General features: G+C 27.6%; 1 protein-coding gene across 2 annotated transcripts in view; it reads right to left on the bottom strand.

The window, feature by feature from the left end:
* The window catches only part of LOC129984013 (chaoptin-like), a 389,983-nt gene that overhangs the window by 115,193 nt on the left and 249,120 nt on the right, over positions 1 to 25,670 (bottom strand). For both annotated transcript variants that reach the window (XM_056093761.1, XM_056093762.1), the window contains one exon: positions 22,738 to 22,785. The gene's annotated coding sequence lies outside the window, so the exon portion shown is untranslated. The remainder of the gene's footprint in view (positions 1 to 22,737; positions 22,786 to 25,670) is intronic.

Raw genomic sequence — 25,670 nt, 5'->3', positions numbered from 1 at the left:
TGATACATCTCTCTGTGCATATATATATATACTTATAGATGATTATGATTAATCATTGGTAATCATACATAATCAACGGATTAATAATATTTATCGATATCTGCTGTTCATTCTCGGATTGGAAAACACACCACGCTTTTGCGCATGCGTCAAATACTGTTAATTTCAACACAAGAAAAGGGTTAAGAGGAAAGATTAACATTGGAGAAGTTTACATTTTGTAATAGGGTGATTATTCACGGAAGCAGGAGACGTAAAAATCGCTCATCTTCCTGTATACCATCCCTTAGCGAAGCACAATCGTCCGAAAGTTCTAGTTTTCGGATCTTGAAGCGGACAGTATATATATATATATAATTGAATTTCTGTCTATTTGTTTTAACCTTATACACTTTTACACATCATGACGGGTTCAAACGAAATGTGAAGCAAAGATTTCATAGCATTTATAAAATGTTAAATATATTATTAAAATGTTTCTATAACCCACTAAAGAAAAGTGGTGGAGGTAAAAAAATATAGTAAGGTTTCCCGCCATAATTTAGGAATTAATCAACGCAGAAATAATGTTTCTGCATCCTCTTAAATTTTAATAATTAAAATTTCAGAGACAATATTTTAGTTTCATAAATCCATTTCCCTAATTTGTAATTATTTTTCTTATTCATTTAAGGGGACAGTGAACTTTGAAATAAGCAAAAATGGACAAAAACGTGTAATTTTATTTTTATTGTTCCATTATCAAAATATATGTTTATTTTCAACTAAAATGTTATAAAATGTATTGTTTAATAAAATAAATATTTGAAGCATTAAGAGGAAAAAAAAAGTATATCGTAATGAATTTCTCAAAATGATATTTAAATTAAATTAAGATAGCTTCGAAATGGTCCAAAAGTCTTAATTTTTGAAAAAATAAATGAAATTCATAACAAAGAATTCGGTCAAACATCAAAATAAAATGGGGTTTGTATTTTATGTTTCGAGGTTTTTTTAGCTCGTTAAAAGTCAATTTTAGTTCAGGAAAACATAAAATTCCTATGAAAATTCAGTAAGTGTGCATAAAAACATTTTTAAAAAATGAGCATTAAATTGGAACTGCAAAAGCATACGTAATTTTGTTCCAAATAAATTTATATTGGTTAATAAGAAAAAAAATAATAGAAAAAAATTAAAATTTATGTCGCCTGGAATATTTTAAATTAAAAAAAAATATATACTTTTTAAAGTTTTAAAAAAATAATATATTTATTTTTAAAATGTTTTTTTTAAGAAATTTGACGTACTTATATTTTAATATATTTGCATAAAAAATTTCATAACCCTAAGTGAATAAATGCCAAAAGTGTGTAATAGTCCCCTTAAATACAATCTAGGAAAATTCCTTTTTCTTTGAAATATTAAACTTATCTGAATGTGAACTTATCGCACTCTCTTGGTTCGACAGCAAAAATTTCTGGTATATAGCGAAACTCTTATCATAAGTTATCATAGAGAGCTTCTAGTAATAAATTATTATAGAAACTTCAATAATAGTTTCAAAGAATCTATTATTTCCCTATAATTGAATATAAAAAACATGTTCATTTTTCTTTTCTGAATATAAAGAGGAAAGTCAACAAGATCGTTAGCTTTAATAATTGTTTTGCTAACAGAATATCTTCGCTATAAAATAGTTGCTAATATTTCCAAGATTTTTTTAATATTTGTTTATATAAAGTTTCAGAATACGTAAGATTGTGTGTAACAAGGCATGTAGAGGTTCATTTTCGAAGATCATAACAAGAGTATATGCATCTGTATATTATGAAAGCTTCATACAAAGAGTAAAGTTTAAAAATATCTTTATAAAGCCTAATTCTTTTTAGTATCGTTTTCTAGAATTATTCGGTATCGAGGTTTTTTTATTAACTATAAAGTAGAAAATCATAAATATCTTTTTAAAAATGCAAAGTGATGATTTTATACTATTTCTCAGTGTTGTTATTTCTTAGATCTCCATGGCATCTTATAGCTGATTAGGATGTATTTATTTACCCTTCGCATTCAGGAAACTAATTCGATGCATAATCATTCACCTAACACAGACTTGTTTATTGCTTCGAAAAATAAATATATATATTTTTTTTGTTTTAAGTTGAAATCTCTTTTAATTAATTTGCATCGTCTTACTAATCTTCAGGTAATTTTAACAATCAGAATTAAATAAATAAAACGTCAAAATGATGCACACTACTTGAATGGTAATTGAGATCACCATCCAAGTACAAATAATTAATTATTCATTTATCCCTAATTTGAAAAATTCGCTGAAAATCATGAGTTTTTTATATATGAATAATTTTATTTATTCTTTAAAAACAAGGCAAGAAATCATGCAAAATATGAACAAAGGTAGTTTAGAAAGGATAAGTAGATGCACTTTTGTAGTTTAATTTAAAGATAATTAGTTACCTGGTTTAATCTCATAATTGCATCTATGGGAAAAAAAAGACCCTGATACTCTATTTCTGTAATTTTTTTTTTTGAATTGGTCCATCAAAATACTGTTTTTCTTTTAAATACTAGCATATTAAACTCTGAACTTCTTTACACAAGGCCATTTAAAATCCAAGAGTTAATGAGCGCAATTTGTATATACCGAATCTGTGCAACTGTCCTGCTTTCCGACTGAACTGGTATCCCAAGAGACTTCTCAGCATGAATTTGTGAATCTATATATGTAATGCTATTTTTAAATCTATTTTAAATATTAATTCATTTCTAAATTTTTATCTTGATTTAGCCCATATGGATTTCATTCTAAATTGTTCTCTTATTTCATGATGCAATTCCTACTTCTTGATTTAATTAATGCTAGAAAACTGTAAAATCAGTGGTTGTTACGCTCCGAGTGAAGAGATAAAAATATGTCATGCTAAGCAAATTCTTTTAGAAGATACCTATATTTCCCTTTCCTAAATATATATATATATATGTGTCAAAGAATCCTTATCAGATTCTCATAGTATAAAATCATTGGGAAAAATATTTCGCTCTTACGACACGCTGTTGATTGACGTATCTCGTCGCTTTTTTCTTGTATATAAATTATGCTTCCCAGGGTGGAATGAAGCGAAGTTTTAAAATTTTCAAAAGTGCCTCTCTCTTTGGCCATGGTACTGCTTAAAAAAATGTGTTTGCTTATATATATATATATATATATATATATATATATATATATATATAATATTAATCTGTGGATTGCTTCATACAAGAAACATGCCATCTAAAATATAAAAAGTAAGAGATATGAGTTTTGATATACCGAATTTGCGCAACGTACCCTCCTCCGGACCAAAATGATGTCCCAACAATCTGCGTAACCTGGATGTGATCGGAAATATATACCCCGTCCACTTAATCTGCCAACAAGAAACGGGAAACTTTAATCACGGCAACAACTTTAAAAGTATTTCCTTGCATCATCTATTAGGAAGCTCCTTGTTTCAAGTACATGGGGAGGGCAGCCCTTTTTAATTAAAGACAGAGCACAGAATAAATGGCCTATGACGGAATGGCCTCTTCATTGGAGGGGGGGGGAGAATGCAGGGAAATGAGGCAAGCAATCTTATCCGCAACCGTGACGATTTAGCCTTGTCTGCTATGCTGTCAGTGTTATTTTAAGATGCCACCTTTGAAAAAGAAGTCTAGAGGCATCGAAGAAACACTTTTAGTCTGAATTTTTTTTTTCTAGCGTGTTAAGTTTTTGAATGTTTTATGTTCCTTTTCAGGCATAAAGATTTCGTTTCTTCCTTCTATCAGTAACAAATCGGGTGGAAATTTTTGCTTCGGTAAGGTTGGTGGAGGTAGGATTTCTAATAAATAAGTAGTTTAATTAAACTGCATACAGGGAGTATCTCATGAATTTAATTAAATTTCTTATTGGTTTTGTTTTTTAGAATATATTTCAGTATTTTGCTTTATTTTTTTACATACATTTTTACAGTCCAAAATTGCTTTGGGTATCCAAAACGGAGACTATAAAAATAATAATAACATTCAGATTTTTTTCTTTTTATAGCTAATAATTTAAAGAAACGAAAAGTAAAAAGAACGGTTTCTTTTGTCTCGTAATCAGGATGCAAGTTGTCTTTAAAGAAAAGACAGTATAAGCGTGTTTTAGAAGTAATAAGTAACGTAATTTTAGAATTCGAATTTTCAACTAAGCTATTATTTGGTGTTTATTGAGCGCATATCGCTTGTGGTCGAACCTATTTGAAATTTAAAAAACACCCTCACACATAATTTTTCCAAAAATTGTTTATAATTAGGAATTTAAAAGCAATATACTAGCCAAAAATTATAAATCAATTAAAAATTATTTTTAAAATACGGAAATAACTATAACATAAACTAACGTTTAAATAAATAGCATTCAAATAACATATAATTTAAATTCAGCTTGCAGAAAACATTTTGCACTTTTCGTGAAAATCCAAAGACTAATATCTAAGCATATGAAGAGATTTTTTTGGTGTTATTGAAATGAATTTAATGCGCAAATTACAGATATAATTTGTTTGGGTAGACATTGCAACGAACTCCGTCACAAGCCGTAATGCGATATTTATTTGATTTATATTTAACGAAATCTTTAAAAAAACGCATACTTTTTCTAAACAGTTAACCTAACAATTAATATTACAACATTATAAGAAACTGAAGAGCAAAAAACCCCATTGACTAGCAAATTTTTTTCCTAATTACAAAAGAATTTAAGTTGGTCTGATGCCAAAAAATTACAAAATAATACATAGTAATGGAAGTAAAACATTATGACAAAACGAAATAATAACGAAGGGGATAAAAAGTCTTTAGAAAACAAACTTTTAGACTCAATCAATATATTTAAAGTTCTTTATCTGGAAATATTTAAGAAAAATTTACGAAAATAAAAAAAGCCCGGAAAAATAGCAGCAACAACAACAAAACTCTCAACTTTTGAGTCAACATTTTTAATTTCAGTTGAAGTTCGCTTCACAGGTGTGATTCGGTATATTTTTCATTCAACTAAAAGCGTGAATTTTTCCGCTATATTTTTTAATATCCAACTCTCGCTATATAACTGTCGATTGGTGAACCACACTCCACATCTCATTCCATCACAGACATGTAAAATACATCTCACTTTATGATTTTGCGTCAGAAATGTGAGAAATAGAATTTTTTTCTAGGAAAAAATATCCTACAGGAGGAGATGAAATTGTGCTGTTGAAGGCACATGGGCATATTTCTATGCACCAGCTACGATATTATTAGTATGCTAAAGCTGCAGATGGCACCATGGCTTGTGGAATGGCCAGATGGATTAATTTTATGTTGAAATCTCACCGAAAAATTTTTTTCTCGCCAATATTCTAGCTGATAAAGCGGATATTTTTTTTGAATTTCTTACATTGCCATTGCCGCCAAAGGTAGGTAAGGGCATTTTTTTATTACTTTTCTTATCGTGAGGGCAGTTATGATCTAGGAGGAAGGGGGAGTAAGTAGGTATATTTTTTATTACTTTTGACTTGGGGAGGGGAGGTTTATTTCAGTTTCGAGTATAATCTTCTAACTCAATATTTCACTACCGATCGCATCCAGTTGAGTTCAAAAATTGTCATTCCTTTCCCTTATGCTAAGACATTCTCCTGTTCGTTTTTATGATTTCTTCTTTTCCACAGCAAGTAAGAGTGTATTCTCTCTTTGGAATATTTTGCCCACCCTCTTTTTGAAATTCTTTATTATTTCTGCGTGCAGTGAATATGCATCAGTGATCTTCTCCCCTCCGAAGCACGTGACTACTATTTCTCAAAATGAAACCAACCCCTCCCTCTAGCCGCATACATATTTTAATCGTCTGAAATCCATGAAAGCAAATCCTTCATATTAGAATTTCTCTCACTTAATCTTTGTCCACAAAGGGAGTGAAATTAAAGTAAGCCTGAATTAAAGAAAATCTGTTTTTCGACTCAGACATATTAAACTCAGACAATATGCCTTTACCAAAAGACTGGACGTTTTAAATTTGGCATACACGTTTCAAAACTGGAAAACAAGAATAAAATCTAATTTAGGCTGGTTTATAAGGATTTTACTTAATGTAAAAATAAATGTATTTTTCACAAACAGATAATTTTTTGAATAATTATCAGCTTTATGACTTATTTCATTTGATATTAGTTGTTTGAAATCTTAACACTGCTATTGGCGCAAATTGAGCATAATTTCATTTAAAAATGTTTATTTAGTGTTCATTTCAGCATGAAAAGAGAAGAAAAAGTATTTTCATAATATATTTGTTGTTTTATATTTACACAAAGAGAAAAAGTTATTGTTGATCACAAAAAGATTCATGGAGTTTATGATATTAATGATTTATACCTCGCTTTTCAGAACTGATCTATCAAATTATTTCGATTTAATTTTCACTAAAAGGTAATTAATATTGCACATGAATGCTTAAGTTCATGATGACTAAATGTTTGCAATTGCCGATTCAAAAAATCTTATTTCAGTAGATGAGAATTGAGAAAGCTACAAACTCATTTTATAATCATTAACAGGTATTTGTAAAAGTTAGAAATTTCGAACAAGTTGATATTTAAGTTCCACATTAATTGGTAAAAATTTAATGCTCAAAGCTTGAAAAATCTGCACATAATATACTCTATGGTCTATTTACATTGGCTCCCACTTTTCAGCATGTAAACCATATTATTTTATGCCTTTTTTAAAAGCCCACTATCTATGCAATATTAGTATCCGTTTACCTAAAGAATAAAGCCATAGATATTGTGTTGCTATTGAATTAATTGATTAGATTCTCTGAAAGAATCCAATTTAGACAACAAAGAACATATATAGAATGTCCTAAATGTATTTTTTCGATGGTAAAAATCTATGATATTATTGACTGAGTTCCAAATTTTGTGATTATTTTAAGATATGAAAAAAAAAAAAATGTTGAACACTTTCTTTAATTGTAAAGTTTTTCGGAGTAATATTTAAAAATAACTTTCCTTGGGATATTTTTCAGCTTTTCAATGGCTTCATTTGTAGAGATATTGTGAGAGATATTGAACGATAATGCAGGGAAAAGGCTTATTTATGACATAAAACTGACTATTTAACTTACAAGGTGATAATATGAAAATTCAAATTTAAAATATAAGTTTAAATCTATAGGTTTCAAATTAATAAAAATTATGTAGGTACATTCAGTTGTGAATTCCATTCAAAGGCACAAAATGGTACTTTTTACGCAAATTCGGAGAAAAATGAATGAATAAATTCATGCCTTTTTAAAAAATAATACGTATGCAATACATATAATTTACAATGCGATATATGCGTGAAAATAGAATACATATACAATAATATCTACTTTCAGACTCCATTATTTTAATTAACCTGAAATAATTTATTCTTAAATTTATTAACAGTTGGCTCTTCTCATATAAAATCAAATTTAAGTTTAAAAGTAAAATTTTTAAGTGTTTAGAATAATTTTAATAAGTTCTGAAAATATTAAAATGTTATGTTGTTACCTAAAATGTAAAGTTGTATAGAATTTCAGAGTTCTAGCATGGGAGTAAATCAATGAGGTTATTTAACATAATTCCATCATTAGAAACATAATGCCAAATGAAATAAAAGAGTGAAAAATGTTAAGCTAATAATAAGATTCAGTAAGCATTTTGACAAAATCGTCCCTTCCACCTGGAGAGAAAGCTGGTGACATGTTCAGCAGTTCATTCCGTGAAATAGATCCAATGCCAACACAAGCGATAACCAGAAGTTATGGACTTGAGACGTGAGATCGGAAGGCTGACCCCCTGGGAGAGTGAGGAAGTGACCACGGATGGAATGCCAGGACATTAGGTATGGGGCTAAAAGAGCACTTGTAGGGAGTGAAAAATAGACGCCAATATTTTATGACTTTACCAAGAAATTCAGAAAAATCCACTTCGTTGATGTTTCTCAAGAGATTCGAAAGACATCTTCGCTTCGAATGATAAAAGTTACAGAATGTTTTAAGATAGAAATTCATCTTGTTTTTACAGTGGCTAAATTTCAAACAAACAGAGAAAGGACGATAAATTTTAAATTTAATTAACTGAGTGCATGATTGAGATAATAGGCTTTTAAATCTCTAATTAGCTAACCATCAACAAAAACACTATGTGATAAAATATTTAATTTTTTCTATACATGTTAGTGAGATCAGCGGTAGTGGGATTGCGCTAAAAACAGACTTCAAGCTATTGATAGATTTCCAAATTTTAGGTTTCAAAGAGCCCCGAAATGCTATTTTAGAAACTATGCTTGCTTTTCTATGAAAAAGAAATCTCAAAAAATGGAGCAAGTTTATAACGATGAAGTTTAGAAAGCAGTATTTTAATAAAATTATAAATCTGTATTAAATTCTGTTTGAAATTAGTTTTAAGGGATTATTGGCTAAAATATTTTTATTTGAATTAATAGATTACTGATAGTTCCCAGATTGATGAATTTTAGCGTGTGAACTGAACTGTGCATCAAAATAGAAGATCTGCATTAAATTTTGCACCCAAACTGCTGAAAAAAAGAGCTTTAAATTGCCTATTCAGTTGAAGATGAAATTAACCAGGAGAATGTCAGAATATTGCAATATGGAAAGAACACTACGGAATCAAATAAATAAACTTTGAGATTAAGTAAAGCATAAAATGGTTCGTATTGAGGAAATATACGAAAAAATTGAGAGTAAAATTTTCACTCAGATTTAGTTGATTTTATCTTGAGAGCTGAGATATTTTAATATTTTATGTTATCACTTTTGAAAATATTTTAATCCCATGATCATGATAAGGTAAATGATGATAATGCAAGCCACAAATAAAATACATTTTGAAAGTCATGCATTAACAAAAAGTTTTATAAAGTCAATAATGCTGCTTATACAGACAGGATATTTTTCAGTTTTTGCAGATTATGGAGCAGCAGCATCTTATGGAATAATATTCTGTTTAGCTTATCTTACCATAAAAAATTATTATTTTTTGCAGTAACATACAGATATGAACCTATTCTATTAATTTAAGGAATCTGTAATTCTTTCAATTTATTCAAAAATCCCGAAATCTGATGTCGACTCGTATATTTAATTTTGTATATCGGTTTTCAAGTAAAGACTTTTGTCTCTTTTATTATTTACATATTTGGAAATAGATAAATCTTGAATGACAATTCACTATTTATAAATGCTTATGATTAAATGTAATTCAAGAAGTAGTTTGAAGCGTTAAACAAATTTTTAAAATGTTTTCTCGAAGAATAATAATAATAATAAAAATTCATATTTTTCTATTTTTTTAGGTTTTTTTAACTAAACTATTATACGAGATATTTTATATGGACCATTTCATTTCCTTTTTTACTAACAGTGAGAGTATATATAATGAATATACATTGATTCTATGGTGTGTAATTCTGTTTATTGGTTCTAGTTGTTTACTAATGTAATTATTTCGGAAATTTATTCTTGGTTTCATATTTTTGCATTAATAAATGTTTACTACAATAGCTATAACTGACAAAATATTAAACTGATATTATTTACAATCTTCTTATAATGTTTCGGTACATATTCAGACATTATTCATTTTAAGAAAATGCTGTTCCAGTTGAAAATTTTACTTGAAGGACCATTTAATAAAATTTTATTTAAATTACCTCTTTTCTTAAAAATTACTTATATAGCTATTTGAATAAGACAGATTTGTTTGAAATGATCTGATGATATTGAATGATCTAATATGTATGACTAAAATGGAATTTCTGATAACAAAAGACACTTCTTCAGAACGAAGAATCAAATATAATTAAATTGCTCAATAAATACTTCTATGAAAAATCTTTTTTTATCACTTTATTGCTTCCACTGAAACGGAAGTTTCATTTCTGTAAAATATCGTTTTTTTTTTCCATAAAATATTTATCCATTATAAGGACAACTAAGAATATTAAATGAACAATGATAAAGGAGAAAAAGATATTCATAGTATCTAAAAACACGAGAAGCAATAAAATTGGAAAAGTGTCTCGATTTTTACACAAGAAATAACACAAAATGATCACAATTGATCCTTGCACATTACGCGTTCTTTTATGGTACGAAGATTTTTTTAAAGTGACTTTAACTCACTTACTTTGCTTGTTACAAAGAATCAAAGTAGTCTAGATGTCTTCGCCGAACTTTCTTTACGATGCGTCTGGAGGAAGAATATTACAACCACAATCAGCGTCCATGTTTGGCCATCTAAGTTAGCTTTAATATTATGAAATATTGTTTCTCTTGATACGTCCAATAATGTGCTGGTTTTTTTTTAAAGGAATTTCATCACAAATATTATTTGTTTTACATGGAAACATATAATAAAATACCTTGAAGGTATCTAAACTCCACCAGTTTTGTATAAATTCGTAAATTAAATTTATCCTCTCTCTGTACAATGATTTTAATCATGTAATTACAGTTTGGGTGGTTTCAGCCATCAGATTCTTGTTATTTAAAGGCAAAAAAAAATTCGTTTTGAAAATAAACCACTTTTGTAATTACCTCTCTTAGCCGATGCGTCAAACAAAATAAATTTACCATTCTTTCTGAGTTTTCATTTTATTTAGCTTCTTTAATGCTTGTGAAATTAAAGTTTATAACCATGGATTTTTCTAATCGTTTTTTCACTTCATGATTGAAGTGTTAAATTTCTGAAATTGTGTACTATGAAGTATAGAGGACAATAATAAAATATTTTGATATTTTCTGTACTTAAGTATCAATTAATTGCATATATTTTTTTATTTACACATGGATATTTCATTTGGTAGGGAACTTGAACAAAAAAAAGTCGCTTTAAGATTCCACAGTAATTAAAGTAATTAGTTTTGAAATTTATTCAATATAACCAAGAAGAATAGAATAAAATAATTTAAAAAAAACCGTTTTTATAAATGTAGATTTTAAGAAGAAAAAAAATATTTTTATTGATTGTAAAATATAGAAAATAATGCAAAAATTGAAGGTTAATTGAGGCGATGAGGGCAATATATATGTAAAGAAATTAAGGGGAAATAAATATCAAAGGAGAGAAAAATTTTATTAAAACCATCTTTTAAGATTTATAAAACAAATATTTATAAAAAATATAACATATTATGAATAGATTAAAATTACAGTTTAAAAAAGTACAGATATTCTAAATAAACTTTGTATGAACTTATCTACATTAGAATTGGAATTTCGCTAAAGATTAGTTTGACTTTTTTTTTTCAAATTTATAAATCACATGAATAAGATTAGCCATCAGATATGTACCTAATAATATCACTTGCAATATATGTTATGACTTTTTCGTATGATGTATTTAATGACATTTTGCAGCCACGATCTTGCGAATTGCAAGTGTTTCTGAAAAAAAAATATTTTGTAAATATTATGTAAACGTTATAATTTAACTTTATAATCAAACATTAGATTCATTAGATTTTACCATATCTACAATAGTTTCTAAAATATTCCAGAAATAGCAAACTTGTGATAGAATTACCTACTACTATGCACTCATTATTTTCAATTTCTTCAATAAAAAACAACATGTTTATTGAAATGGCACGAAGGTATTGTCATAATAAAAATAACATAAGCTGTTTCAGCAACTTTGTCAAACTGTTCATTCCCATTTAAGCCAATATGTATTAATATCCATAAAGCACTTAAAACTACTAGCTTAAATATCTAAAGTTGTAAAAATCGTTAGGAATACACTAATTTCAGAAATCGTAAATGACTCCCCAAGGTGGGGAATTTTTTGAGTAAAATTTCTTTCCGTCTATTCGCAAGTGAAAATGTAACATCATAGAAGTTAATCAGTCGACTGTTTCGATCACTTCGGAAAATGAGTGTCTAAATTGTGTCGAAAAAATGTAGCGATGACGAACGAGTATTCTCGTCAAACACAGAGTATATGCAATATGAAATTATGTTGTAATGAAATGACTTTTATTTTTTATATCAATAATCACATTTATTTATTTACTTAAACTAACATACAGTTTTTGCATATGAGCAAAATGAAACGTAAAAAAAAAACTAATTTATTATTTTAATTGCTGAATGGTATTGGTATTGAGCAAAGCATAGTACAACGCATAATAATCTTTTATTTGTTCCTTTGATTTCTACTTGGCCTCAAAATATATATTTTAAATATCTTGAAATTTACGAGTACGTTTCATATTTTACTAAAAGTGTAATTCAAACAGCAGATTGCTACTACTTACTGCTCCTGACGAATAAACTCGTCATAACGCAAAATGCTGTAATGTTTCCATGACGAGTATACTCGTCAAAAACCGTTAACTGGTTAAGATCAGTATATGTTATTTGAAAAAATAAATACAAAAGAGATTTAGGTAATCCAGAAGTATAAACAAGGTTAAAACTACGATAATGTGTTCGATGTTTAGACAGAAACTTCTAATCAATTACAACTGCTGTGTAAGGTTTAGAAACAATTTCGAAGGGATTAAGGTAATAAAAAGTATTAACTTTTTCCATGGAAGAAAAAAAATGTTTTCTGTTGTAGGTTAGAAAAAACGTGGTTTAAATTAAATTCCGAAAGAACTCAAGAATGGTAGTATAAATGTTTTCGTCGCATTTTGTAAAGAAAATAGTGAACAGCGCAACAGTAAGAAATCGATTCCCAGATAAAATCCTCTACTTTCTATAAAATTAATATTTCTTCCATCAAAATATATATATTAAAGCTGTATGATTATTGCATTATAGTTTAAAACAATACTAGCCACCTTTGGCGACTAGTTTGTCCCCCTGGATTATTGACGCTATAGACTGTTAAATTATGAATACGGTTGTATTTATTTAAAAAAGAAAAATTTCACTTTGTAATTTGGAACGACTAAAACACATGAATTCGATTAAAACAGTTTACTGCAAATAGAAAAGTTTAATATTAAATTAAAGCGGAAGTGAAAATCCTACTACGAATTGAATGATTGATAAAAGTACGTGCTTGAATGTTTTGTCAGGGAGGTTGAATTATATAAAAGCATTATTTTAGATAATATAACAAGCTGAATTAAAAAATATTATCAAAGCTAAATAAAAAATTGTACGAAAATAAAATTAATAAATTTAACAAGGAATTTTTCAGTCTTCAGATAATAGGTCTTTAATAATAAGATGATTGTTTTTTTTTAGTCTTCAGATAATAAAAAGCAGTTTTATATGATAATTGTTTTAAAAGATATGAGTATCCCTTTCCTTTGGCAAGTCATAACGATTATGGCTAGACTCAAGATTAATATAAGGGCGCCAAAACTAAAACATTTGGACCCGATTTCATGCCATATATAATCGCGGCATTTTTTTATTGCAACTTAAAAGCCTTTTGTTAGCCTTTCTGATATATATCCAGCATTCAGACCTTTAGAGAGTTTTTGGATGATAGGCTCGATTTCAATACGCTTGGCGAGAAACGGTATAATAATTTTAAGCTTTACCTCGATTACTTATCTGGCAGCGGTTAAGCCAATTTTTGCACTTGATTGAACTTTTTGTTTGAAGTCTATTTCTTGATTATTTTTTTTTTAATATCTTCTTTCTTCTGACTGAATATCCTCTTTGGTGACATGGCAAAAAATCTCCAGAACACTTCTAATAAAATTTTGCAGCTCCATTGATTAGCTGTGTAAAGCGTTTGATTCTGTACAGCTGTAAAAGTGTTCAATGAATGATGTAGTTAAATTAACTTGAATATAAACAGTAGGATATAGCCACAAAGGCTGTTATTCCATAGGAGGTTAAAAGTTAGTTAATGGATATCAAGATACTTGAGGATTTGAATAAAGATGCTTAGATGATGTTTGCTTGCCAGAGCTTTTGACAAAAGAAAGGCAAAAGAAATGTTTGGCTGTTCGATGTTAAGTGTTTTCCAGAGCGCATCTCTATAGACTGTATATTTTGAACATTTTAACAAGATCTGGGAAATGTTGTTGCCTTCTTTGCATTTGATGTACGAGGGGTTGTCTGAGAGATTGAACCTGTGAAGAAGACTCGGAGAATGAAGCAGTTTGAAATTCGTATGACGTTTTGTTTATATTTAGCTGTTGCCATTCTACAATTAGTAATAAGCTCGATTTCTGTCCACGTATGTTAATGTTATATATAATATATATTAGTAGGAATATCCATCCAAAAAATTTATGTATTGCTATTATGGATCCATGTATAATATACTTTTATAACGCTTTCAAGAATCTTAAAGAAATCGGTAAATTGCATTCAAAATTCGATTTCTAGTTTCTTATAAAGTTTTTTTGCATATTAGTATCTAGAGAATATCCATCACAGATATAAGATCAATAAGATTTGCCTTTTCATGCAATCCATGTAAAAATTCTCTTCCAAAAAGTTATGTATTGTTTGTAGACAATTTTGAGTAATAACATAAACCATATAAAGTAATTGAAATTCAGAGATTTTCGTATATAAAGAGTAATGGGAAGTCTCATTTCCATTAGTATTTAGCCTAGTAAAAGTTTATTATATTTACGAGAGAGAATATCTTTCAGAATAGCAAAAGTAATTATCTTATGAATAAATTCCTAAAAGACATAAAGCATACGTGAAAGGAATACAGATGAGATCATCAAATTTTTCCAAGTTCTGTCCAAGAAAATGCATCTAGATATGCATAATATGTATTATACAGCGTCCTAGTATAATCGGTAATTTAAATCATAATAGTAGACAGCGGCGAAAAATCAGTGTTAACAAATTCGCCACTACAGACAGAGTAGTATTTATCTGACTTTTAATCTCCATTTGCATGTAATAATAATATTTAACAAATTCTCTTTCAAAATTTTGAAATGAATCATATTTTTAGAGTCTAGGATATCTGGTTAAAATATAAATTCTGTAAAACGGACTGTGAATTCATTTTTTTTAATCCTTCATAATTCTAATACTCATCCATACCAATTATGATTTTCTAGTTTGGACTGTAAATTAAATTTGAAGTGTAAATTAACCCTAAATAAATCCTATTCAAATCGGCCGAAGGCACATGGAAAAATCCTAATAACCGGACAGCAGCAACATTAATACTGGCAGGAACTGTGGTTGAGTTATTAAGGGACATCACCGGCCACAGAAAAACCCTTCCCTTGGGAAGTACGACCCGTCATCGATGGGAGGAGCCAGACTCCCCACTTTTTACTGTACCCACCAGGATGGCGAGAACCAACCACTATGCCGGAAATTTCTCATCCTCAATTACGAGGTAATCCCCGGGAGACTGAATTGTAAATTAAATCAGGATTCAAAGTTTTTAAAATGCCTGAATATTACTTACTAAAGAACTACAAAGGCTTATAAAATTATAAAGAACAAAATTATACAAAACCGAAGAAAAAAGTATTAATGAAAGAATTAAAGAAGCTAATATTGTATTAGTCATCTTTTGTATAAAACAGAATTCATTTTTAGTTTCAAGTTAATTCGATCAAATTTGAAGCATACTTTTCTTATGTGAGGATATAAATACTTCTTAATCAATTTTCTATCGAAGTATAACAGTTTTTTTGCATTTTACAACTCATTTTGCTTAATTATACATAAGCATTTTACTGCTGCAGTAATTTAATGTAATTTTAATTGTTTATAACGTTTTAAAGAGTTAACAAAATGCGGTATCAAATGTTTAATATTGCTTAAAAATATGCATTTTTATTGCGAGTTATATTTAAAATTAAACATTTTCAAAAGAAACAATTTATCCATTTCGTAAATAAATAGTAAACATTTAAGTCACTAATGATTCATATTTTCAAATTAATTTACTAAAAGTAAACAGGTTAAAAATAATTGAAGAAATTGAGAGAGTAATATTTCAACATGCTTTGAATTTATTCTGTTTAATGATCTATTGTAGACATTACAATTCGTAATGGATTAATTTCTGTTGATATAGACATTAGACAAATTTTGCATGCCTTTAATATTTAATTGCAAGCTGTTTTAAGCTATTGTGTGCTTTACACTGTTTTGTAAAAAGTCACAATGGCTAACAAACTATCTGCTATCGCAAACTTCAATTTATCATGTTAGAATATTATTATTTTTTGAGTCATTGTTTGTCTTAATTAAAGTCCTTAACCAGTTTAAACAAACACGTGACTATCAGATTACGCATTCGTCGGTATTTAAAAAAATGATTTTTTTTAAATCTCAAAATCTCTCAAGCTACAACACCTTCTTTGCCACCTAGAAAAATTGAAAATAAAAGTTAAAAAAAATTATATTATCATTATAATATATATATATATATATATATATATATAAACACACTTTTCGATACCTCCCTTTGCTGTTACGTGATGATTCCTGTTTTCTTCTTTGCGATTATTTGGGCAATAACTTCTTACTGCCCTGCTTTTTATTGGTCAGACAGGAGAATCAGGTACATGGCGGACATTCGCTTACAGTTGCAATTTTTTGTTAACGATAAGTCACCAAATGTAACAAGCTTCTTTATTATTTTCTAACAACCCTGAAAGCGAAAAATTGATGTTTCAAAAGCGATAAATCGCTACTTTTCTGCCCGTGCATTTTGAGGCTTGAAAAACCTCAAACCTAAACAACACCATGTTCTCACATGATAAAAAGTACTCAAATTCGTTGAAAGATGAACAAAATTCATTGCAAAAGGACTGGATTGAAACAGAGATATTAATTAGTATCCCAAACCACTGACGAGGTTGAAGAATGCCTCATAAGTGATTTATTAAAATCGAAGGAAATTAAATTCGTTTTTCTCTTTATTAATACATATTAAAATACAATTCTAATTCTTTGAATTAGTTTCGGCCAGTGGTCTAAAATGGCTTCTGTAACCGCTTTTTCCGTGGCCAGTCGATCTACAAGAGACTACCGACTTTCCGCGGAAATCCTGCAAAAATAAAAGAAGGGAACACGCAATAGAATAAAAGGAAAGCAAAGGAAACAGCCTAAAACACAATCAACGGCGAACGAACACAACAACAACAGCAAAAATATACACCCCAATAAAAGGAGATTAGTGTCTGAAAAAAAAGATAGAAATCTGGAAGCAAGATTACTGAACAAGTACCTACAGAACAGAACGGAGCTACACAGAGTTACATCCACAAAAAGCTGTGCCAATTACTTCCAAAGAACAATAGGACCCTTGTGGACCAAAAATGGCCACCTTTATAAGGTTTTCTACATAACTTTGCTTCTTTTAAAATAATGAAGGTAATTTTGCTTTTAGGCTGTTTAATAAAACGGGGAGGCTTAAAGTTTATATGTTTAAAGAGAATCTGAGGGATCTTGCTCTGAACTTGATTTCATTGTTCGTTATTTTTTTTCCTCTCCGCTTTTATATGTATGAGTAGGAATCCTTTTATTTAGCATCATTTGAGGTAGATTAAGTTTCCTTCAAACTGTTTATGGTTCTTGTTTAAAGATCTAATTTTTGCTTCATTTCGTTGTTTCCTTTTCAAAGATAAAAATTTTTGAAAGAATATTTAAACCATTGTTTCCTCGGCGGACCATATCAAGTGTATGACGTTCAATTCAGAAGCAAGAGTCTTTAAATTTTAAGCACTTTTATTTACTTTCTCAAGGGAATAGATGATTTCCGCAGTGCTTGAAAGCACTTTTAGAAGAACAGATGAAAACTGAATCATTTGTTATTGAAGAATGGTATGAGCAGAGCAACAAATGCTTAGAACTAAAAAGTAATAAAGGTTTTTTATCTGTGTATCATATGTTTCGGAGAGTCAAGAATAAAAATTTTTTGCCTTATATTCCATGAAGCATTAAACTCTAAAATGATTTATTCCTCGATTGCTTTCAATTATTTTCCTTCAATTCTCAAGATTCGAGATATACCTTGCGAATTTCTCTAGTATATCACTTAATAATAAATAAGCAGATATTTTTTGAGAACTATAAAAGTAGTGTTGAACTTACTATTGAATGGGAGAAAAATAAATACTTTTTTCTTAAGATTGGGAGAAAAGAGAATGCATTCTTTTCTTAAAATTGGGAGTAATGAAATGTTGTCATATTTGATTGGATGGAAAAATATTGTATGCAATAATATATTTTGTTTTTTTAAAATTAATAAAAGAAAATATATTTACGGGAAAAACAACATCTGAAGCGTGTATTGGTAATTTATTGTTTCAGTAATCATGGCATACTCTTTATTTCTTTTATAATAGAATACGCTTTCCGTAAAGAAAAATAATGTGTTAAAATGAAATAAAAAATACATGCTTCATATTTACTTTTAATCATACTAAATATTCAGTATGATCTTAACAAATCTTTCGGATTCTTTTCAGAAAACGCATTAATGTTTTTATAAAATCTAATTTTTTTTTTTTTTTTTTCTAAATTCATCGGTAATTTCAAGTTTTAAGAAAATTTGAAATTCATAAGAAAAGGAAATAATAATTTATTACTATTTGCAAATTTACTAATTAATTATTTACTTATTGATTAACCATTATTGCTGCTTCACTAACATATTTGGTATTAAAAGAACATATGAACAAATATATATTTTCATTAATTGCCTTATTGAATTTTTATTTAAATGGCATTTTGAATGTAGGAGTAGGTTAAATAAATTGAATGTATAAACTTGTGAAGATTTATGAGAAAATAAATTACAAAATGTGTAAAAATATTTTCAAAATTTTGTAAATTTGTTTTAAATATTTTTAAATTCGTATTAGGTGATAAACATTTTTAATTTCGTAAAATTGCAACTTTGGCCAAATTTTGTTTCAGTCAGGTATCTAAATAAAATTGGTTGAAAAATTATACTAGTTTTTTTACTACAATAAAAGGACGTTACAAATATTTATGTTCAATCCTCTGTACGAAATTATCTAGCCCACTCTCTTAAAAGAAATGGTGCTGAAATTAAATGCACTTCATGCGTTTAAATGTTCGAAGAAATAATAAAAATCTTCAATGATGCGACATAAATCTCTCAAAATCACAGTTTTTAAACTATTATGTGATTATTTTGATAAATCAAAATTCCTGATTCGCTTCAGTGAAACTAACAAAAGAGTTAACTACAGTTGTTTAAATGTATAAAATATTAAAATCATGATATGATTATTTAGAAACATTCAATTACTGATTCATTTCAATCAAATTAACAAAATAGTTTGATCGTTTGATAACAGTAATTTAAATGTATTAAAAAGGAGACAATGCTACGATTAGTTAGAAGCTTTCAACTACTGATTCATTCCAATGAAATCAACAAAATCATTTGATAGTAATTATTTAAATGTAAAAGAAAGGAAATGATGATATGATTATTTAGAAACATCCATTTACTGATTCATTTCAGTGAAATTAACAAAATCGTTTGATAACAATTATTTAAATGTAAAAGAAAGGAAGCGATGATATGATTATTTAGAAACATTCAATTACTGATTCATTTCAATAAAATTAATAAAATCGTCTGATAACATTTATTTAAATGTAAAAAAAGAAGGAAATGATGATATGATTATGTACATACATTCAATTATTCATTATTTTAATTAAATTAACAAAATAATTTGATAACAATTATTTAAATGTAAAAAATAAAAGAAACAGAAAAAGAAAACTATAACTAATTTAAAGCTGGAACTTAAACTTCAACCCACTATTTTTACGCACGAATATCTTATTTAAATTCTCGGAACAGGACTTTATTGATTCTGAATAAAACCCTTGATTAAACCTTTCTGCACGAGAATATGTCCAAAATTTGGCGAGAAATATTGTCCGGTAAATGGCGTCTCGCACCAGTTTATGAGGCGTACCTAGCGAACACTGTTCCCTTCATTAATGTACTTTACAGCAGATTAATTAGGTTTATTAGTATTATAAATTTAAACACGTACTTTATGATGAACGCTAACAGGAGATGACAGTAAACACGAAATAGGGCTAATCAATAAATAAATTGATCAAAATTAAAGCAGTAAAGAACTTTTTGTCAATGATGTTATTTGGTTATTGTTCGTGGATTTAAAAATCATCATATGTGTCAGTGTAAAAAGAAGAAGTAAATATATTTCAAACATTTCCTTTAAATTGTCCACGATGAAAGGCAAAGTATTGTTTAATGTATAAAATTACACGTAGTTATATACTAGGGGACCATCCACAAATTGCGTGTTTAGAGCTTAGTTATTTTCGTTAAACTTTACAAAAAAAAGTTTAGTCTTGCATTTGTTCCAAAATTAATTTTTGCATCATAATAAGTAATCTGTTTTACAATTAATTTTATAGCAGACTAATTATATTTATTAGGATTATAAATTTAAACATGTAATATTTTATAATACGCTAATAATAGATGATAATAAATATAAATGTGATTAATCAATTAGATAATTGATATAATTATCTAACTAGATCAATTATCTACAGCTTTCTACAGTTATCTAATTAATCAATTTTGAAAATTGATTAAAACTAAAGAAATGAAGATGTTTTGCGACTGAAATTATGAAATTTCCGTGATTCTGAAAAGGCTAATCTAAAACTGATATATAATATACACAATAAAAGCACTCCTTTTAAGATGTATGAAATATAAAAAATATGAGCTTAGTTTATAATTTGAATTCAGTTATGCATTGCAAAACACAGTTTTGAATATTCACTGAAAAGTTCAAAAATTATTCCGTTGCGACGTTTTTTGAAATCATTTTGAAAAAACTCCTAACTGCATAAAAAGTAATATGCTATGTAATGGAGGGTTGGTTAATTTTTGTAAGAGAGCTAGCTCTATTTCACTATTCAATTGTGAATTCGAATTTCAATAAATGGTTATTTCTTCCTCGATTACGCAATTGTGTCCTAATTTGAGTAATTAGAATTTGTTCTAAATATCGTTATATAAATTCTACATATATTCTATTACATTAATCATCTTTAAATTTAAATTCTATAGAATAATTCTGTAGAATAAGATTATATTATCCAATATGTTATTTTCTTACATTCTTGAAGAATTTTGACGTTAGAAAATACTTTCATTTTCTTGCGACTTGTTTACAATTTAAAACAACAAAAAAAATTTATATGCATGAAATTAAAAATTAAACTGTTGCTATAAAAACAAATTATTTTATGCTTTACTTATTTTAAGTATGCTTAGGTTCTGTTCTAAACCCAAAATTTTAAAAAAATGATGGTTGCTTTTTAATTACTTAACTGTCTCTAATAATAAATACACTGAAATTTATTCTGAGCATGGTAAAATAAATTCTATTAATTCTTTAACTGTTATTTAATAAATTTTATTAATTGGTGGCTTTCTAATTGCTTAACTGCTTTCAGTTACAAATAAATTAAAATTTAGACAGAAAACGGCAAAAAAAAAAAAAAATCTACAATTCATTTACAATTTAATTGTCATTTTTTATGCTATTATCTTGTAAAATCCTTTTCATATATAAATCGATAAAAAACTAAAATTTGAAATAATAGATGATATTTTAACAACGATGGAAATTAGATTTTACTTATTATATATTTTTATAAAAATGGAATAAGCTATTTCAGCAAAAATAATATGAATAGTACAAAAGGAGAAGTAATATAAATAAAAAAATATAAATCTTGAATTTAGAAATCTGAAAAAGGAATCAGAGTTAAATTTTCATAAAAAAGATATTTAAAATTTGCCTGTCAAAATTCAGCGCAGATGAATTTTTGTAAATCTGTTAAGTTAAAATAATAGTTATATTGAAATTTCATCATAGTTTTAATATTAATATCAAAGACTAAAAATTGTCAAAGTTTTCTTTTTTTTAAAAAAAATGAAAAGTATATAAAAAGGTATCTACTATTAAGATAATCATCCTAGTAAAACAATACATATAATAGTTGTAAAACAAAGAAGTGATTTTATATCTAACAATTTTGAGGTTAAATAATGATAATTAACTATCAGTCCAAATTTACAAAAAAATCCCCAAATGCCTTTCAGTGTTAATTGCAACTAGTTAAGAATACGATATAATTTAAGAAATGGTAAGAAGTAAAGTTAATAATTACATTAAATTAAAACAGAGAAAAAATTGTGTGTATAAAAAAACGGAATAAAAATGTATGCTGAATATTAGAGACAAAACCACTATTTTCATTTTAATTTATTCACTTAAGAGTATTAGTACAATTGCTTTTCACTACTTGTGTTTTTAAAAAAAATTATCATATCACGTGCAATACTATAAAATAAATTTTTATAATTTCGTGCTGAATAAAGAAAAATTAAATAGCATTAATTAAAAGTGTTTGCATAAAAAACAGTAAGAGATTTTTCACTTATTAACTATTTAATGGTTTTCCAAGTTTTTTTAAAGAAATTTTCTTTTATTTTTTTCTCCTTACATACGAAGTATTTAAACACTATCATGTTTTTGGTTTTCTCTAAGAGCGTCATGAATATAAACAGTTGAGTAATTAGAATAACTCTCCGATTTTTAAACTTCTATGCTGAAAAAAAAACTTGTGTTGTTTTTTATATTTAACTTTGTCGAATCATAATTGATTTAAATTAAATGAATTAAGAACTTTTTACTCACGCATCGACTGTATTTTAACTGGAACTCCAACGCCATAGGATTGGATCACTGAAAAAGAAAAAGAAAATTTAGAAAATGCGTATTTTTATTTTAAAACAATATCACTAAATCAAATAAAGGCGTGAAGACGCTTTAAAATCTATGCCTTATTATGATTTATTATCTTAAAATTCCAAGTTACTGTTGTTGCCGGTTCTTATTATGGTCTAATAGCTAATTTCTAAACCAATAGTGATGTTTTTTCAACTAATATATTCATTTGGAGAAGTGCTCTATATGATGTAAAAAATTTCATCTGATATATTTTCATGATTAAATATATTTAAAAAAATTACGAAGTCTACATTCTTTTAAATTACCCCGATCCTATAAGCAATATTTAATAAAATATTTTTAATACAAACTTTTGAACAAAATAAAAAAAAGGTCTACCCTTCTTCAAAAATAATTTCAATGACCATTTCAAAAATTATACGATTTGTGATGAATATAATGACGTTTGGTTTCTGGTTAAATTCAGAAATAACAGGATAAATGAAAGATTGGAAGTGATTTAGAATTCTGGGTTGCAGCTGTGTATGCATTTCGTTTTTCTGCGTTCCGCTCACAAAATAATTCATTTATCTTTGATAGAATTATGCCTTTTCTTGGAGATATTGCCAAAAGTTTACTCAAAACTGGAACCGAAGCTAAAACCAACTGCTCCCAAGTTATGTACTGACAGAAGGATAGCCGATTTTTTTAAAATGTAAAACTCGATTTATAAAAGTATATATATGGGATTTTCAAGATTTAAAAAAGATACCGAATTTTAAAAAATGAATTTGAAGTACTTGGTTCCGACTTCTCTATTCCGCTTATATATTGAGACAGTGTTTCTACATAAGATATTCTTGCAAAAAACATATTGTAGAAAAGAAAAGAAAAAAGAAACAGCTGACATGCGAGTGTTTGACCCAGTGATATATATTTTAAAACTTCGGAAAACAAATGAGGCAAGAAAAGAAGTGAAAAAATTAAAGACCTGGTAAAATAATTATTTTTATTATTAAATTCCAAAACGTAAACAGAAATATTCTAAAAGACATTAATACCGTGAAGATTGTAAAGAAACGCTGCAAGATTTTGAATAATCTCCATACTTTCATCTCAACAAAATAAAAAATCTTATTTTTTGTAACTTTGTCTGTCTGTTATCATATGTATATGTGTCAGTTAATAACTGAAAATTTAAAAAGATTTAAAAACTGAAAATTGTTATATTGTTATTGAATCAAAATTATAAATATGTATCAAATTTAAAACCTTATTCATCAAAGACTAAGTCTACCAAATACATCAAGGTTATGCACTGTGCGTGCATATGAACATGATGGCTCGAAAACACTTTAGACGAAATAGACTAAATTTTCCACATAATATCAAAATTATAGATCTGCATTAAATTGCACCATAAATCTATTTTAAGGGAGATAATATGTATGCGTGTTTATGAACATTGTTAATCTGATAATAGTCATAAATACTTTATTACTTAAGGTAGGTAACTACGTAAAAAAAAAAGGTTAATGTTTTTGTGAAATTAGGATTTTTTTTAAATTTAATATTACTTCCTTGAACAGGTTTCTTTATGAAACAGTTAAAATTTTGCTCTAAGTCTATTTTTTGTGGAAATTACGCTGATTTTTATGATTGCATTTTCATTTTTAGATGCTATTTTCTTCTGTTCAAATCTTTAACAAAATTTTCTGACGAAAAACGTCATAAATTAAATTCTAATGGATATTTTTTTTGTTCAAATTTGGTATAATAATTTCTAAATATGTTCTGCAGATCCTGAGCTGGAGAATTAGTAATATATTTATTTAGAAATATTTTATAGTTGCTTTAGAGCTTCCCGTCAAGAAATAAATGGAAATTTCGTGTTATTTATGAGTCGAACCCCAGTATTTTAAGAATGGACTGAAAAACGCAGCTTATGTTTTAGTTCAGGAGCTAGATAATATATTTTTTAAGCTATCTGCAACATTTTAAGCAAATCATTTGACAAACCTCTAAACTAGAATACTTTTTTATACCATTTTGAAATAAAAAACAGCTCTTTTTTTCCAGTTTGTGAAAACATTTACTGCTTTACTGGTATATTCTAGTTTCATAATTGTTTTTTGTTTCAATCTTTTGCAGGCAAATATTCAAAAATATAGCTAGTTTCAAACGTTTTTAAAACAATTAATCAATAATGTAACCACATACTTCAATTAAACTGCATACCTATTGCACGAAAAATATTTTATTAATTTTGACCATCATAACTTTTCTAATTAATAATATTAAGACTGAATATCGAAGAAAAAGTTCAAATTTATCACTCTAAATGTTTAAAGCAGAATCAAAGCTTGGTTCTTATTGTAATACCGAACTTTGTGAACTTTCCCTAACGGGTTTTTCATTACAGCATCACAACCACATTTTTTCCGTGCCATCTTCCCGTCCGCTGAACTTATTTTTTACTTTTAAATGTCGTTTAATAATGCCTTTCATTTTTGTCCCCAATAATTTTCTTCCCTGCTATAGCATAATTCAAACTCCATCCTTGTGTATCGGCTTCCCTGCAATACCTTGAGGGCAGAGAACGGAATTCTTTGATATTGAGAAAAGGAAGAATTATTAAGCTCGAATTCTCATACAGTTACTCTTCTCTTATGGAAAGTCGGGTCAGTAGATATCGAAAGTCGCCGCAATATTTGAAGTAATCTTATTAAAAGAAATTTTTGCTTGCATTCCTGCATAATATGGTTTTAAAAATGGGAAGGTGAGAATATATTTGGATTATTTTTAATGTAGAAAATGAAGAGTGCTTTGAAAATGAGTTCACAGAGTGGGTGAAAATTTCAAAATTACTTTGAAAGTTTGAAATGTTAATAATAGATTCA

This window comes from Argiope bruennichi, chromosome 9 (assembly GCF_947563725.1).
Source record: "Argiope bruennichi chromosome 9, qqArgBrue1.1, whole genome shotgun sequence".
Lineage (NCBI taxonomy): Eukaryota > Metazoa > Arthropoda > Arachnida > Araneae > Araneidae > Argiope > Argiope bruennichi.
Note: the sequence above shows the minus strand (reverse complement) of the source record. Positions and strands in the feature narration are given on the sequence as shown.